General features: G+C 34.6%; 1 protein-coding gene across 4 annotated transcripts in view; it reads left to right on the plus strand.

The window, feature by feature from the left end:
- The first annotated feature begins 785 nt into the window (after window positions 1–785).
- Window positions 786–16,262, plus strand: part of LOC106470401 — a 19,692-nt gene continuing 4,215 nt past the window's right edge. The window contains exons 1-2 of one of the 4 annotated variants that reach the window (XM_013930955.2): window positions 786–973; window positions 9,302–9,369. The gene's annotated coding sequence lies outside the window, so the exon portion shown is untranslated. The remainder of the gene's footprint in view (window positions 974–9,301; window positions 9,370–16,262) is intronic. The other 3 variants (XM_013930956.2, XM_022398992.1, XM_022398991.1) reach the window with 3 other exon arrangements.

A 16,262-nucleotide genomic window follows, 5' to 3' on the forward strand; every position in this document is an offset into this window, starting at 1 on the left:
ATATCTAGTAAACACTCGAGCATTCACGAACCTTCGAGAATATGACGTGTTACTAGCGTCACATGACTTCCGTTGTCGTAAAAATATAATTATTTGTCCATAAAAGTAATTATGAACGAAACTTCTAGTCTCAAACACCTGTCTCACAATCATATGGAGTTGTTTAAAGAAATGTAATTCACAATCTAATTATGTACATATGTTGTCTGTGTGAAGTCAGGAGATGGAAGAAAGAGATGATTAATCATTCAAAGCCAAAACAAGGAGGCATCCATAAATTGGACAACTGTCTATATCTTTTTTTCCACTACTCGCTCTAAAGAAGATAAGTCCATCCTTTAAATGTACTGAAATCAGGACTTTTACTATATTTCGGCCAAAAATTTGATGTTCGTGGGTTTATCTAACGACAAGTTACATGCATCAAAATGCACAAAATAGTCCGAAATAGTTTATAGAACTTATTTTAATGTTTTAAATATTTAAATAATCAATATTTTATATAATAATGCTGATTAATCAAACTTGTATATTTATATTTAAGTTTCGACACTAGAAAAATATGATGAATTATACCTTTACTGTAAAACAGATGAAATCGCGAGAGACGTCGATTAACTAAAAAAAAGTATATATCTATGACGTACTAATTAATGTACCTGTGCTATAACAATGTAATTATTAACTACATAGGATTAAAAACTGATGTTAATATTTAATCTCTGTTGTTATATTTTATTTATTTATAAAAAGTATCTTGCATCTAATAATTGTACTTTTTTTAGAGGGCGCAAGGCTGGGTTTGTTGTGTTGTTTTTCGACAGAAATTAAGCCAGAAACGAAATCTCATTGAAATTACAAACTCACTCTTGTACTATTACTGGTAGTACTAGTACCTAAGATCTATGGTAGGTTACAAGATGAAGATTTAGTTAAACATCCGTTGTACCAATACTATTAGTTTAAAATTTCGGTAAGCACTTTGGCTTTTTGTTTCTTATTTATTTATTTACTAATAATAACACCATTATTAGGATTTGAATGACTTAAAGTTTAATAACTTTTTTAAAGTTTGGAGTTTGAACTGATTCTCTAAACTAAGGAGTCTAAATTCAGTTGTATTTGTAACTACTTGACTAGCAGTAGTACTAATACTAATAGTAATATTGTAATATGTGTATAACTAACGTATACAGATTTTAAGTTTACTTTGTTAGTTTGTAGGCTACACCAGAGAAACTAGCATGGTCTGAAAATTACGTAAAATTGAGTGAAAAGACTGAATTAGCCATTGATCAGAATACTGAATTATGCAGAATCTATCGATTGAATGAGGTTTAGTGAAAATAGAAGTAGAGTGTTACATCTTAAGCTTATGGTTTAATTTTAAGTCCAATACCACTATTACAGGTACTTGCACACAAAAATTAGCACAGCAGTATTGTCTTATAGTTATATTCAAAATTAATTATACTTTTATAGTTATATATAACCATTTATGTCTGTATACCTATTCAACAACATCCAAAAATAACTCGAACTAAAATTTTATTAAATAACGTCTTCATTAGAGATCTACAGTAGGCTCACAAAGCTGAAACCTTTCAGTAATGACCTTTTGTTTTATTTCACCATTCATACAACAAATATTAATAATGACTCTAACCAAAAACAGAACAATTATGAACACCTAAATCAAGGCTAATTATGGCTTCTTATTTTAGCTTAAAAGTCACTTAAACCACTAACCATTCTAATGTCTTATTTCAGCATTGTTTCCTACATCCTTCTTGTAGCAAAAGTGCGTAAAATAAGGCCTCACCAGTTATACAGTAACACAAATTCCTTATTCTTAAGTTCAAAGTTATTATAAATGAAAAATAAAGAGTTCCTTTTACCACAACCAAACACATTGCTGAGGACTAAGATTATATAAATAATTGCAACTAAATTTTGTTTTTCATAACATTGTTACAATGCAGCTTTCACTCAAGAAGCTCATTTTTTCAGTACCGTGGATAATTAAAAATTTTCATTATCAAAATTCATTTCCTATGTTCTGTACCAGTCAAAGCCCATTTAATTAAGAGTATTTTCAATATAATCAGCTTCTCCCAACATAAAAATATCAAGAAATTTGAAAATGTTACTGGCTAAGAAGCTATCTGGATCATTGGCATAAATAACTAACAAATGTTCCAAAACAGATCCCTATGAGACCCTACTCTTTCACATTCTTGCAATTTAGAAATTGTTTTAGAGTTGCTGAGGTTGAGAAAGAGAAATGCAAATTTTGAGAAATGGCACCAAGGTTTCAAGTCCAAGGGTTGTAATAAGTAGATAAGCAGGGATTTAAGGAAAATAAAAAGGATAATGGGGCACAAAGTTTTGAGAATAATGCACTTAGGATTTTTGAGCATGCTTTATTTTATTAAGTTACCAGGTTTCAGCCATTAGCTAGTAAGAAGGGTGAGCTGGAGCATAGAAGAGAAACAGTTGGGAAAGGAAAGAATGATAGTGCCAAGTTGAAGAAGGTCATAGCTATAGGTGATTCTTTCATAAGGCATGTGTATAGAATAATGTGGAGTAAATAGGAAGAAAATAATGAAATTATACTATCCAGGTGTTGGGGCTTAGAGAATAACTGATTGGGCAAGTGAGATAGTAAAGTGTGCGAGCTGTAGAGGTGGGTGATAAGTGGAACTTACTAATTAATTAATTGTCAGGATCATTAATCAATTACATTCTACTAATCAATTATTCTCACAGGAGATTTGGATAGTTGGAATAATGGAAAATAGTAAAAAGTGGAAATGGTAATTTTGATTAGTTAATTATTTTTGTGAGTTGCGACACTAATTGACTAGGATGAACAACCTTGAATTAATTGAAAATAATAATGAAAAACCATGATGGCAATATTTTGATTACTTAAACAGCTGGAATAATCAAAAATACAATTATTGATTAACTGATTGTTTTCGTTACACTAATAAATCTAATTGTAATTTTGATTAATCAATTATTTTACGTTACACTAATTGATATAACAGATAGGTAATTGAAATGAGAGGTTGGTAAAGGCATTTAAAGAAAAGGGCAATAACTTAATTTTGTCAAGGACATCTTAACTGTGAGGAGGAGATTCAAAATAGGTCACTAGGATTGAATGCTAGGCTTAGGTTAATATTAAGGACCAAGTGATTTGAAAAAGAAGTTTTTGGAATGAATAGATTATACTTAAGTATGGTGGAGGCTAGCTTGTTTACAAGGGTTATTTATTTAGCTATAAGGGAAACTTTAATCTAGGAATAGACATTGGTGAGGGTCAGAATAAATGTAATGCAGAAACAATAAGAAATATGGGAAAGCATAGTTTAGGACCAAACTATGGAAATAATTTTAAAGATAGGTTAAGTTGTTATGATATAGGACTTTGATATTATAGGAATAACTCAGACTTGGTTAAATGGAAACAATATTGATGACAGAAATTTTTTCAAATACAGAGTTATAGGTTCAGTAAAGATTTAAATTACTAAAAAGAGGAGGAGGAGTGGTTATTATATGTAAAATGTGAGTTGCATCCTGTTCAAGTTGAGGATATCAAAGATAATAGCAATGAGGTTGAATCTGTTTCGGTTTATCTTAATGGTTTATAATGGGGAAAAAGACTTGAATTAAATTGAGGCTGATGAAACTAATAAGAGAGACTACAGTAAGGTTAAGGTTACAGTTGTTAATGTGGTTATAATTATGAGAGATTTTCATTTCAGGCATATAAATTTGGAGATTTTAGAGCTGAACTGTGAGGTAGATAAATTTTTAGAAACCTTTCAGCATGATTTTATTCATAAATCATTTTGGGAGCCCACTAGAAATGATGCTATTTTAGATTTATTGTTAACTTCTAATGTATAAACTATTGAGATTGGAGAACATTAGGTGCAAATGGTTATTGCTGTAGGTTACATGTTTTACTGCATATGGAGATCAGGAATAAGATTTTTGGCTACGAATTTCAATAAATCAAATTTAAAAGATGTTGATAAGATTTGAGAAAAAAATTATAAAGTTTTAAATATTCAAGATTTTCTGGGTGGCTGCCATAAAATACTGGATTAGCTCACTATGCTATGACTGTAGAGAAGACGAACATGTGAATTAGTTAAACAAGAAGTTAGCCTTTTTTAGAGTCATTTAACAAAGTTGAACATTTTATTGGATAGTCAACAGTATCACTAGGTTTCACTTGGGGAAATCTTGCCTTCCCAATCTTTTGATGTATTATGATATTGATTCCTCAAAACTTCCACTATTAACAGCATTACTTTCAGTATGCACAGAGAATCCTCCTTTGTTCTTGCCACTAAACTATCTGCTTTTCATACAACATCCTGACCTTTTCTAGCTAAATTATAGTGCAAGTCTAAACTGTTCAGCATATTTAAACAGAGAATCCTGTATAACAGGTACTTCAGGACCCTTGCCTTTCCCACCATTATCAACAGCTAAAGGCTCATATCTGTTTGTAGTGATTACCTGCACTTCACTTAGACTTATTTTCTTAGTGCAAGACATTCTTCCTTTGTGCAACTTAGAGAGTTTGACATTTCTCTCCAAAGAGCAACCTTGTCATTAAAGATTTTCTTCTTTAACTTTCTTAACTAACCTACTTCTTTTAGTCTCTATAATTTTGCAATTTTCTTCAAAACAAATTCTTAATTTTTCCTCCATCAGGCTCTACAAACAAACTCCAATGCTGAACTTCATGAAAACTACAGAATAACCAATCTCTTTATTTAATTTACACACTCTGTTTTACTATTTCTAATCATTTTAAGTGGAAAACAAAAACACCAGATCTCTGGAAACTAAGTAAAAAGTAAATAAATGTATAAGAGATTAAAAGCAGCAGAAACAATATATTAATTCTACATAGCTAGTCTTACACGTAATAATACCTAAATGTGTTAAGAGAAAAAAAAATCAGCACATTACTCCAGCAATGTACACAAAACAATTTAAACAAAATTAAAAAAAAAAGAGTAAGATTACTGTTAGGCTTATTTTCAACTTAAGCTTAATTCCAACAAGGTTCCTTACTTCCGCTCACATACATAACTATTTTCATTTAGTGCTGCCCTCTATTTTAAAAACTTTTTGCATGCCACAAGCCTTTCACTCTCATGCACCCCTCATTTCACATAGTTTAACTGATCCTCACATGCAAATTATCATGTGACAAACCTTCACCAATAGTAGTGCCATACACCCACGACTCATGATACCCCTTGATGTCTTTATGCCAGGGATGTTATTGCATTTAAAGTGGTTCTGGTCTGTTTGATTTGAGTGGGATATATGTATATCTCATTCTGCTCACACGTGCTGTTCACAGATTGGTGGTGGGGTTTCTCCCTCTGGGTCGGCTGAAGTTGAGGTGAGGATGGTATGATTCTGTTTCCTACCCACGCATAAATGTTGGTTCCCAACGGTTGATTTTTGGATTGTAGTTGATTTATCGATGGTATGATCTTTGTCCTACCCCTCATGTCTGTCGGTTCACAGTGGTCAACTTTAGGAAGCAGTTGATTTGCCATGTACAGTCCATCACTCCCTAGCCACTCTACACTTTGCAGCACATCCCTTATTTTACCCACATTCTGCTCATCAGGGAGATTGAAGTTATTATATATTGTGGTTAAGATCATTGTCCTACCATTTTCTCTCCCATTGGGATGTGTTCCTCATAATTTTCTGCCCGGATCTATCACACCTTCTCCACATTTGGACGATTAGTATACCTGGTACAGAAGTGGTGCTGACTCCCACATATAATCCTGTTATTAGAAGGTGTCATTTCGATGTTTTTGAAGATTGCTTCTACCCTTGCACTGGTCCCTCCACCAATTCAGTGTGGGATTCTAGCTATGTATGTGAGTGGAAGTAAGGTACCTTGTCAGAAATTATAATTTTCCTACACAGAAAATGTATTTCCGACAGGTACTTACCTCTACTCACACTTCCCACCCTTCCACCCAATTGTCAATCAGTGCTTATGTTTCTCCCTGAACTAGAAGTGATAGTTATATAGAATAGCATAAAGGGAGTCACGTGGGTATGTGGCAACTATTGGTGGAGGTTTGTCACATGATAATTTGTATGTGAGAATCAGTTAAACTATGTGAATTGATGGGTGTGTAGGAGTGAAACGCTAGTGGCATGCAAATAGAGGGCAGCACTGAACAAGAATAGCTATGTATGTGAGTGGAAGTAAGTACCTGTTGGAAATACATTTTCAGTGTAAGAAAATCGTCACTTTAATACTCAGTGTCATAACCTAACTTGTAAAACTAACGAGAACCCTAGAACAAAAGTGAAAAAGCTATAGTGAAAGGAAATAATATAGTTAAGTAATAAAACTACAATTGTTTCCTTTTCCTCACCTGGACAGTTTAACACAGCTCAGTTTAGCTGAAAGTTCAAGTCTGATATGTGCAGTCATAAAGACTGGTTAAATGTGGCATATTTTGTTTTAAGATGTGATTTTAATTTTTGTAAATTTTCTTTCTTTTTTTTAAGTCTTTTGATGCTATGTAGAAATTCATTGACAGATTTTGCATTTAGTTTGAGATCTGCTCTTTATGGCCAAGAGTTCTTTTTATAATTTTAAACCTTTTCAAGTCTGCTGTAAAATTAAACTTGAAATATCTTATGAAAAATGTTCTGAAAGTCAGAGTAAATATATACATTTACTGCTGTATTTTCATCCACTGAGGAAAAAAGGTTTTCTTTTAAAGAATAAGTAAGTTGGTGAGACAAGAAACCCCCACTAGTAGAATGTTATGTGTTGTTTCATTAAATTCAAGATTGCAAGAGAATTTTCAAAATCAATTTTAACATCACCAATTTACATAATGATTATCTCTCAATTTCTACCATACTGTATATTATATAGATGGTAAAGTATTGAATAAAAATGTTTGGTTAATTAGTCTTACATTGTAGACTGAGGATGATAGGCACTATGTACCTGAGGTTACGAGTGTTTTTTTTTTCCCTCCATTTACATGTAGCTACACAGTAATATTATTAAAGTGGCTAATTATCATTGGCAAAACAACTGCTGATGTCCCTGTAGGCTTGAGTGATTTTTATTACTACAAGAAATTAACTACTAAAGCATCAAAACCATTCTGTCTTTGAAACTAACCAATGCTCTTACACACCTTTTCACCCAGAAGCTTTGACTTAATTGTCTTTTTGATTTCATATGGTGCTACATCCATTAAGACTCACCATTTAGGTTGTTTATTATGGCTAGATTATTTCAAACCTGTTTTTTGCACAAGAGAAAAATTATGCTTTTATATTAAATACTCCAAGGCTATAATTTGTGCATTGTATAAATTTATTGAGATGGTTTGATGTTGAACTGTAACCACAGCTTAAATGTTGATACAAACTTATTCAAATCAAGGAGAGATTGAAGAAGATGTACAAAGAACGTCTACCTGTCCTTGATATTTCTCAGTCAAGTCTAGTCGTAAACACAAATCAATCTCGTAGAACATTCAACTTAAACATTGAAAGAAAAATTTTCCTTTTTCAAAACTTATCTAACAATACCAAGAATACATCCATTTAATCACAAATCAGATTAAAGTTCATACTTATACATACTTGTATTTGTTGTTTTATTTTAATGAGAAAATAATTGCTTACATGTGAGATAATGTTCAAAGTTGAATTCTTAGCATTGGTAACCAAGGCTTTGTATTGGAAAATACTAATTGTTCATTTGTATAATAAAGAAATTGTTAATCATTATTAATACACATTGACACTCCCTTGTATTGTGGTCTGGTGAATAATTCCAGAATGTTCATCACCCTGGTTTTTATGTGAGTATGTTATTCTTAAAGTCATGTAGTTGCATGCTCATGTGTAGGCAGTTGCAGAAATGTAATTACTCCTGAGAAAAGTGTAACCATGTTATCTACAAATATTCATTGAGCAGCATAGTAATATATATTTAATTTGTTGGGATTGTTCACAAAGCAAACAGAGAAGATGGCAGCACAAGGTAATAAAATTGAATCAAAAATGTTTCAAGATTATGGGAAATTGGAGATTATTAGACAGAAAACCATAGGAGGAGGAAGGAGACCATACATGAACTTCACCTACTCTAAAGTCTATTTCTTCCTTTTTCATAGTTTGATAAAATTGATAAGAGCTAACATAATGCAAATGTTTGAATATTAAAGAGTAAATGTTTTCTTGCTATTTCCATGTTATAACTTTAAACACCTGTACAGTTTGCACATGCAAATTAAATTGTGTGTGAATCACCAAAAAATGTATGGTTTGTCTCAGGTAAAGACCTATAAACCGAGCTAAAACTATAACACAATTTGTAGGTCACATTAGGATGTTGCACAGATATAAAACTACATTTTGTCCATAGTTGTTAGTTATTCTCACTTGATGTTTGTGAAAAATGGAGAGTATCAACGTAAGTTTTTTCAGTTCCTTAATTTTTATGTGTATTTGACGAATTATACCTGGTAAGCTTAAGCAGAATTCCACAGGTAATTAATTTTGCAGAAAGTAATTTCATTCACGACAGCAAATGATGTAACTAAAAGCTCTTTTAATTTTTCTACTTGAAAATGCATGAAGCACCATTATCTATGTGGATGTTTTATACAATATTTTCCTTGGTTCTGATACACATTATCATTTTCACAATTTACTAAAACATTATTTCCCTGTTTATCAACCTCTAAGCATTTATTCTAGAGTTTGTAGTTGTTGAGATTAAGAATTACACTGTGTTTTATCCTTGAACAGTATAATTAAATCAAAATATGTAACTGTTGGTGTTCAGAATGACAAATACCTTGCAACTCAATTTTTTCTGTCTTTCCATTTTTTGCATTCAGAAGAATAGGAAATTGATATGAAATTGTATCAGTACAGAGCAGTAGAGTTAGGTCCCATAGGAGGTACACCATTTTCACTTGTTCCCTTCATTTTGGAAGTTATGTTGCAATGTAGTAGAACTAGTATCAGTTGAATGAGGTCTAATAAATCGTGCATTGTTGGTTGGTTGTAATAAATTGGTAAAGTGAAGCCAAAGGGACAGTAGTCCTTAAGAACTTGTAAACTGTAATTGGTCATGTTAGAGGAATGTAAAGTTAGGCCCAGTATATTATACATCATGCTAGCTTGTACATTACGGGCTAAACAAGCAAAATTAGAGTATGTTTATAAAAGAATCATTGTTTTGCAGTCAACATAGTTGTACATCAACATTCCTGGAGTAGCTTCAAAGGGTGAAAGGAACAAGTGTTTGCAAAGGTAAGATACATGTAACTAATTTAATAAGAATTTCGTAAATTTGCATCTTAATTTATACCACTTTAATTGTGATTGTAGAAAAAACTGTTGTGGTTTTTATGAGAGATTATCATGAGTGTCCATTGTTTTTAAAAGCAAAACTATTGTTTGTCCAATTTTTCTGAGTGTACACAATCTCCTTTACATAGCAAATTGGATATTTTGTTGTGGAGGAAAATTAGAGCTGTTGGTGTTAATTCTGTTATCAGTAAAGTGTTGAAATCTGTTGTCAAGAAGAAAAGCCATGGGAAATTTGACAATTAGCAATCTTGTAAACGTGGTTTTAGAAGGTGTTTTTTTTGTTAGGTGTTTTTTTTTAACTTTGTTAGCTTGTTTGAGTATTTTAATGGGGCTTTCACATTTCTGGATGATAACACTACTTGATATCCTGTTGATTTATTTTCTGCTGTATACTAAAAACAACCAGCTGAAAAGTTATTAGTTTAAGATTTTGAAGAGACAGGCTAAGCTCCAGTTAAAAGTTTTATTTTTCTAACATGGTGATTAACTTAAAAAATGAGTTGAAAAAGTGGAGGGCATTCTCTTACAAGAGTTTAAAAGGAGAATAGGTTACTTTCTGAAAGAATAAGGGGTGGCTTTTTTTTTATTGGGTGGATGTGCATGGACAACTGTAAAGGACCAAATAAGCTCTTTTTTGTCAGCATACATATATACATATAATTTAAGGACAAGAAGAGACATATTGATCCATCTAGGCTGTCTTATCCATTATACTAAAATAAAACATTCAAAGCCATTCCTTATCATTCAAATATTGACAAGCCTTCCTCTAAAACCCTTAAATTAACTGCATCTACCACATCTGAAAGAAAACCACCTTGTTATAAAAATAAAGAAATGAAACTGTCTTAACTGAAGATGACTCCTACCATGCCAAAATTATACTTGTATTCCTCAGTCTTAACATTCTTATGATTAAGTACATTAACATTATCAATTCCTTTAATCTTAAACACCTCAATCAGATCCCCTATAACTCTTATTTTCCCAAGAGAAAAGACTTAGAGATCTTAACGTATATTCATATGACAACCTTTCCATTCCAAATATCATCCTTATAGACCTCATTTGAACCCTTTCCAACAATTCAATTGCCTTTCCAGGGTAAGGAGACAAAGATTGAACACAGTACTCCAAATGTGGCTTAACCAATGACCTGTACAGTAACAATAAAACCACTTTAGACTTGTTCTCAATATTTCTTTAAATACAACCTCAAATACTATTTTCCCTGCCACTAGTAACAGCACATTGCTTGGATGGCTTACGAGACTGATCAACCAGAACACTTAAGATCTTTTTCTTTTGTAATACTGTTAGGGTTATTCCCATCAAAAGTATACTCATAATTCAGACTGTGATATCTTACATCCATTAGCTTGCATTTATTATAATTAAAAGTCATCTGCCATTTATTCACCCAACTTACCAAATAATCCAAATTATTTTGTAAAACAGCAGCAACATCCTCACAGTCAGCAACATCCAAAACTTTAATATAATCAGGAAATTGAAATAATATATTGACCATTCCTTCATCTATGTTATTGATATAAACCTAAAAGAGAAAAGATCCTAACACTGAACCCAGAAGTACCCCACTTGTGACATTGATCAAGTTTCACTGAACTCCATTTATAACAATTATCTTTTTTCTTCCATCTAGCCAATGTGCCCTCTATACCCAATCCATATATGAGCTCCCCATTATTCTTTCTTATTCACTTGTTCTTGGCAGTAAAAAATTACGAAGATGGTCTTAGGTGTTTCTCTTAAGCACTGTTACTACATGTTTCTTTTGAATTATTTTAGATCTTTTTTTGTGGGGCTTGAGCTTATTATTTTTTTGATTTTATGTTAACAAAAATTTATGGAGACATTTTTCGAATATGAATACTCACATTCATGTCTCAGACGTGGAGTCACCTGATGCCCCTAACATTACCTGTTGTGAAGGGCATACAGTTTCTTATATGCAGAGAGGTAAGTTTGTGTGAGATCAAGGGTGGACTAGTGAGAATTTAGACTCTTTATTGGGAGAAACTAGTCCATCTGATTACCTGGTTCTTCCACTTTTGCCAGACATTGCTATACATGCAAGGAGAATTGCAGACCAATTGAGGGTAGGTGTTGCCATGCCTTGACCTCCTTGTTTATTGGATCAGCACACTTTGGCTTTCCATTGCCTGGAAAACCCTTATTTGGACTCTCAAAGGTTAGACCCTCTACTTCCTAGTTGTGGCTCTTGACAAGATGTCACTGTTTATCTTAGTCTCAGTTTTTCAGAATTCGTCTGAGGCTTATCATAGATCCCCTGCTCAAATTTCAGAGTATCTTAGTCTTTGGTTAGGTTATGCTCCATCCTTGGTATCATGGTTGGTTTGTTGCTGGGATGTTTTGAAGAGAGATGCCTTACTGGAAAGAGTTTGCCTTCTTACATCGGCCCTTAGAGATCTAAGATAAGCTGTCTGTGTTTACAGGAATTCCAGACTCCATTGAATCTCGAGTAGACGTGGCCCATCTACATTATTCACTTTCTACACTGGCTACCAACTGTCCCACAGTTCTTCTACAGGATGGTTTACTACATCTCCCATTCAAGTTTTCAGACCTCCTGCTTCAGTACCACGACCCATTGGAACACAAGGGCAATTTCGACCTTACCAGTGGAGATCCTCCTCTAGGGTGGAGTGCAGTTTTTGTCATCAATGACTACCTTATGGGATCAGATCCTGTGGGGTCTCATCTTCTCCTCTTCTGTCTCTCGTACTAGTTAGCTTTCCACTCCTTAAGGGCCCTTTTACTTCCAGCCATTGACTAAAAGCTATCCAGGATCTTCTACACAAAGAGGCCATAGAGCGAATCACCTCCTCTCTCGGGGGTTTTTGTTCTTGGCTGTTTGTAGTACCAAAAAAGAGGGGCGATTGGTGACCGATCCTCGACTTTTCCCATCTCAATCACTTCCTCCAGCCTCCTCGGTTTACAGTGGAGTCATTTCTTTTGCTTCTGTGACTCTTATCACCTGGAATATGAAAGACAAAATTCAAAGTCGCAGATGCCTAACTTCATATCATGATCACTAAGTCTTCAAGGCATTATCTCCCCTTCGTGCTCTACCATTCGGCCTTGCCGGATAGTCAAGAGATTTTTCACATCATCTTCACTCCCTCAGCATTCACATTCACCATGGACGACCAGCTTCTTCTCATCCCTTCCTGCCATTTCTCATCCCTTCCTGCCATTTGGCAGAACTGCACACTCCAACTCTGTTATCAGAAATTGCGAGAGCTGGGTTTCTTATCAAAAAGAAGTCTATTCTTACTTCCACACAGTACCTCATCCATATAGGGTTGTTTTTAAATTCCAGACTAAGCTAGGACCAACCTTCTCCTCTACACCTTCAGGCCATGGAACTAGTGGTTCTTCAAATATAGTTGTCTCCTTCTCCACCAGCACACAAAGTTCTATCTCTTTTGGGGGATATGGGCATCCTTAGAATCACTCATTCCTTTAGGTCAGGCCTACATGGGGTCCTTCAGTGGTTGTTATTGGACCAGTAGAACATTTCACAGATGCACTGGATTGTCCAGTGAGACTGTCAGATTCCAGTTTGCTGGATGTAAGCTGGTGGTTGAACAGGCACAATACAACAGTAGGTGTCCCTCTTCCCCCTCCATGGCCAGAGATACATCTGTTCACAGATATTTCTCTTCAAGGCTGGGGTGCTTGCTTGTATAGACAATATGGAATTCAATGAACTTTGGGTGGTAGAGAAAGCTTCTCTTAAATTTTAGCAGTTCAATGAGCTATGACTCGGGGTCTCAAATTGTTGTAAGAGAATGTGGTAATGCTTCATTCAGACAGTTCCACAGCAGTCTCGTACATTTCAAAGCAAGGGTGCACTCACTCCAGATCTATGTTTTTGAACAGTGGATCTTCTCCTTTGGGCATACAAACACCAGATTGTTTTCCTTACTTGTCATGTTCCAGGGGTTAATGAATCTAGTGGCTGACCAGTAACCTTTTCCCAACAGAGCTCTTTCTATGGAATGGATGCTTCATCTTCAAGTTTTCATTGGACCTACTCTTGTCCAGGGACACCACATATCAATGCTTTTGCCACACACTGGAATGTTCAGCTCCCATTCTTCTGGTCTCCAGAACCTCCCCCCTCTGGCTTTGGGAATAGATGCTCTAAGCCAGATATTGGGTGGGTCTTCATCTTTATGTATGTTCCTTCTAGTTTGTCTGCTCTCCAAGGTTCTGGCACTGATTCATTCCATGTCCTGTCGAGTTCTTCTGGTGCCACCATATTGACCAGGTCTGCTCTGGTTTCCACTCCTCCAGTATCTTAAAGAGTGTCAACCTCTTCCCCTTCCTCCATGGCAACCTCTCTTACATCAGTTTCAATCAGACATTTTTCATCCAGCAGACTTTCTCTCCTATTCATCTTCCCTTCATTTCCCATTTATATAACTGTTCGGATCTGGATCGTCTTTTATGCCCTGTTCGGGCTATCTAATGTTATGTGGCATGCACTGAAGCATTTCAAGGCTCATGTCATCGGTTGTTTATTCAGTGGGATCCTTTGGTATCATGTGACTTATCCTCTGTCACTTTAAAAAGTTGGTTAGTCAGTTGGTTTGGATAGCTTACTCTGGTTTTTAAATGGAGAAGTGGAGACTTCTTTGGATCTCATCTCCTCAGGTTCGACATATATCGATGACCCATGGCAACTTGGTTGCATTGCCCACTGAAGGAAATTGTACAGGCTGCTATATGGACCACACCTTTATATTGTACTGTTTACATGATTTAGCAGTCTCTTCCTCAGATTGGTTTTGGTTACCCCCTGTGGCTATTCCACACACCCTGACTGAATTGTGACAGAGGTGAGTAACTTCTTTTCAGGGACCTTTTCATTTGAATTCCATTCAGTGGCGAATATTGCCTGGTCAGGTAAGCTTTTACAAATCTGCAATAGCTACCACTAAACTAAATTCCTAGTAGCAACGAGCTCTGTTTAAATAGGGTGTTTTATAAGACCACTTTTGTGCTTTTCAGGTGGTGAACAATTGTTCTATATCAAACCTATATCCATCCTTTAAACTAAACTAAAACTATTAATAAATAATTTTTTTCTTAAAGCCAGCCCTTACCATTCATATACTTATCAAGATTTTTCTTAAATTAACTTAGAAATACTGCTTCCACAACATCTGAAGGCAACCCATTCCTAAGGCAAACCACCCCATTAGAAAAATAAAACAGTCTTAGCTGAAGATGACTCCTACCCTGCCAAAATATGTCCCCTAGTCCTACTGTTGTCACTGTTAAGTGTGAAAAAAGATGATGCATCAAAACTGTCCTAACTCTTCTTTTTTTAAGAGAAAACAATTTCAGAGATTTCAACCTCTCCTTGTATGACAACCCCTCCATCCCAGGCACCATTCTAGTAACCCTTCTCTGCACTCTTTCCAACAATTCAATATCTTTTCTAAGGTAAGGAGTTCAATACTGAACACAGTATTCCAAATGTGGCCTAACTATTGACCTATACAATGAAATTATAACCTCTTTAGACTTGTATTCAATATTTCTGTAGATACAACCTAAAATCCTATTTGCCCTACCACTAGCAACAGCACACTGCTTGGATGGCTTTAGAAACTGATCAACCATTACACCAAGATCCCTTTCTTTCATGACACTGTTAAGGTTATTCTCATCCAAAATTATACTTATAATTCAAATTATGATAACCCACATGTGTTATCTTGAATTTATTATAATTATACACCATTTACCATTTATTTACCAATTTACTAAATGGTCTAAATCCTTTTGTAAATCAGCAGCATCCAATTTACAGCTAGCAACACCCAAGACCCTAATATCATCTGCAAATTTAAGTAATTTATTGACTATCCCTTCATCTATGTCATTGATGCAAATCAAAAATAATAAGGGTCCTAAGACTGAGCCCTGAAGTACCCCACATGTGACATTAATCTAGTTTGACTGAACTCCATTTGTAACAACTCTCTGCTTTCTTCCATCCAGCCACTCTTTTATCCAATGTCCTAACTTATCCCCCACACCTTTAGAGATCTTTCTTTTAAAAGCCTTTTAAGTGGCACCTTGTCAAATGCTTTCTGAAAATCCAGATACACCAAATCTACACTCTTACCCTCATATACATAAGCAGTGACGTATTCAAATAATGTTAAAAGATTTGTAAGGCAAGATTTTCCCTTACTAAAACCATGTTGACTATCCAATAAAGTTCTAAACTTTGTTAAATGACTTTGCAAACTATCTTTTAACAGACTTTCCAAAATTTTTCCCACAACTGATGTAAGACTAATGTGTATATAATTACTGGGGTGATTTTTATCACCTCACTTGAAAAGAGGAGTTACATTTGCTAACTTCTAATCCTCTGGTACCTGCCCACTATTCAAGGACTGACAAAAAATAATACCAAGTGGCTCATATATTCAATCTTTAACGTTCTTCAAAACCCTTGGGGAAATATTATCTGGCCCAGGAGCCTTACCATTCTTTAAACTTCCCAATTTTTTTTAACCAGTCCAGAATTAATGCAACTATCTTGTTCGATTTTGTTTCCATCTATCAACTGTTCAAAGTGTGGAATACTGTTAAATCTTCGTTAGCAAAAATCAAGGAAAAAAAGTAGAATTTAATAACCCAACCATCTCATAATCATCAGATACGAGCCTTCCTTTATCATCCACCGAGGCCCGGCATGGCCAGGTGGATAAGGTGCTCGACTCACAATCTGAGGGTCGCGGGTTCGAATCCGCATCCCA

Source organism: Limulus polyphemus, unplaced genomic scaffold, assembly GCF_000517525.1.
Source record: "Limulus polyphemus unplaced genomic scaffold, Limulus_polyphemus-2.1.2 Scaffold3982, whole genome shotgun sequence".
NCBI classification, from domain to species: Eukaryota; Metazoa; Arthropoda; class Merostomata; order Xiphosura; family Limulidae; genus Limulus; species Limulus polyphemus.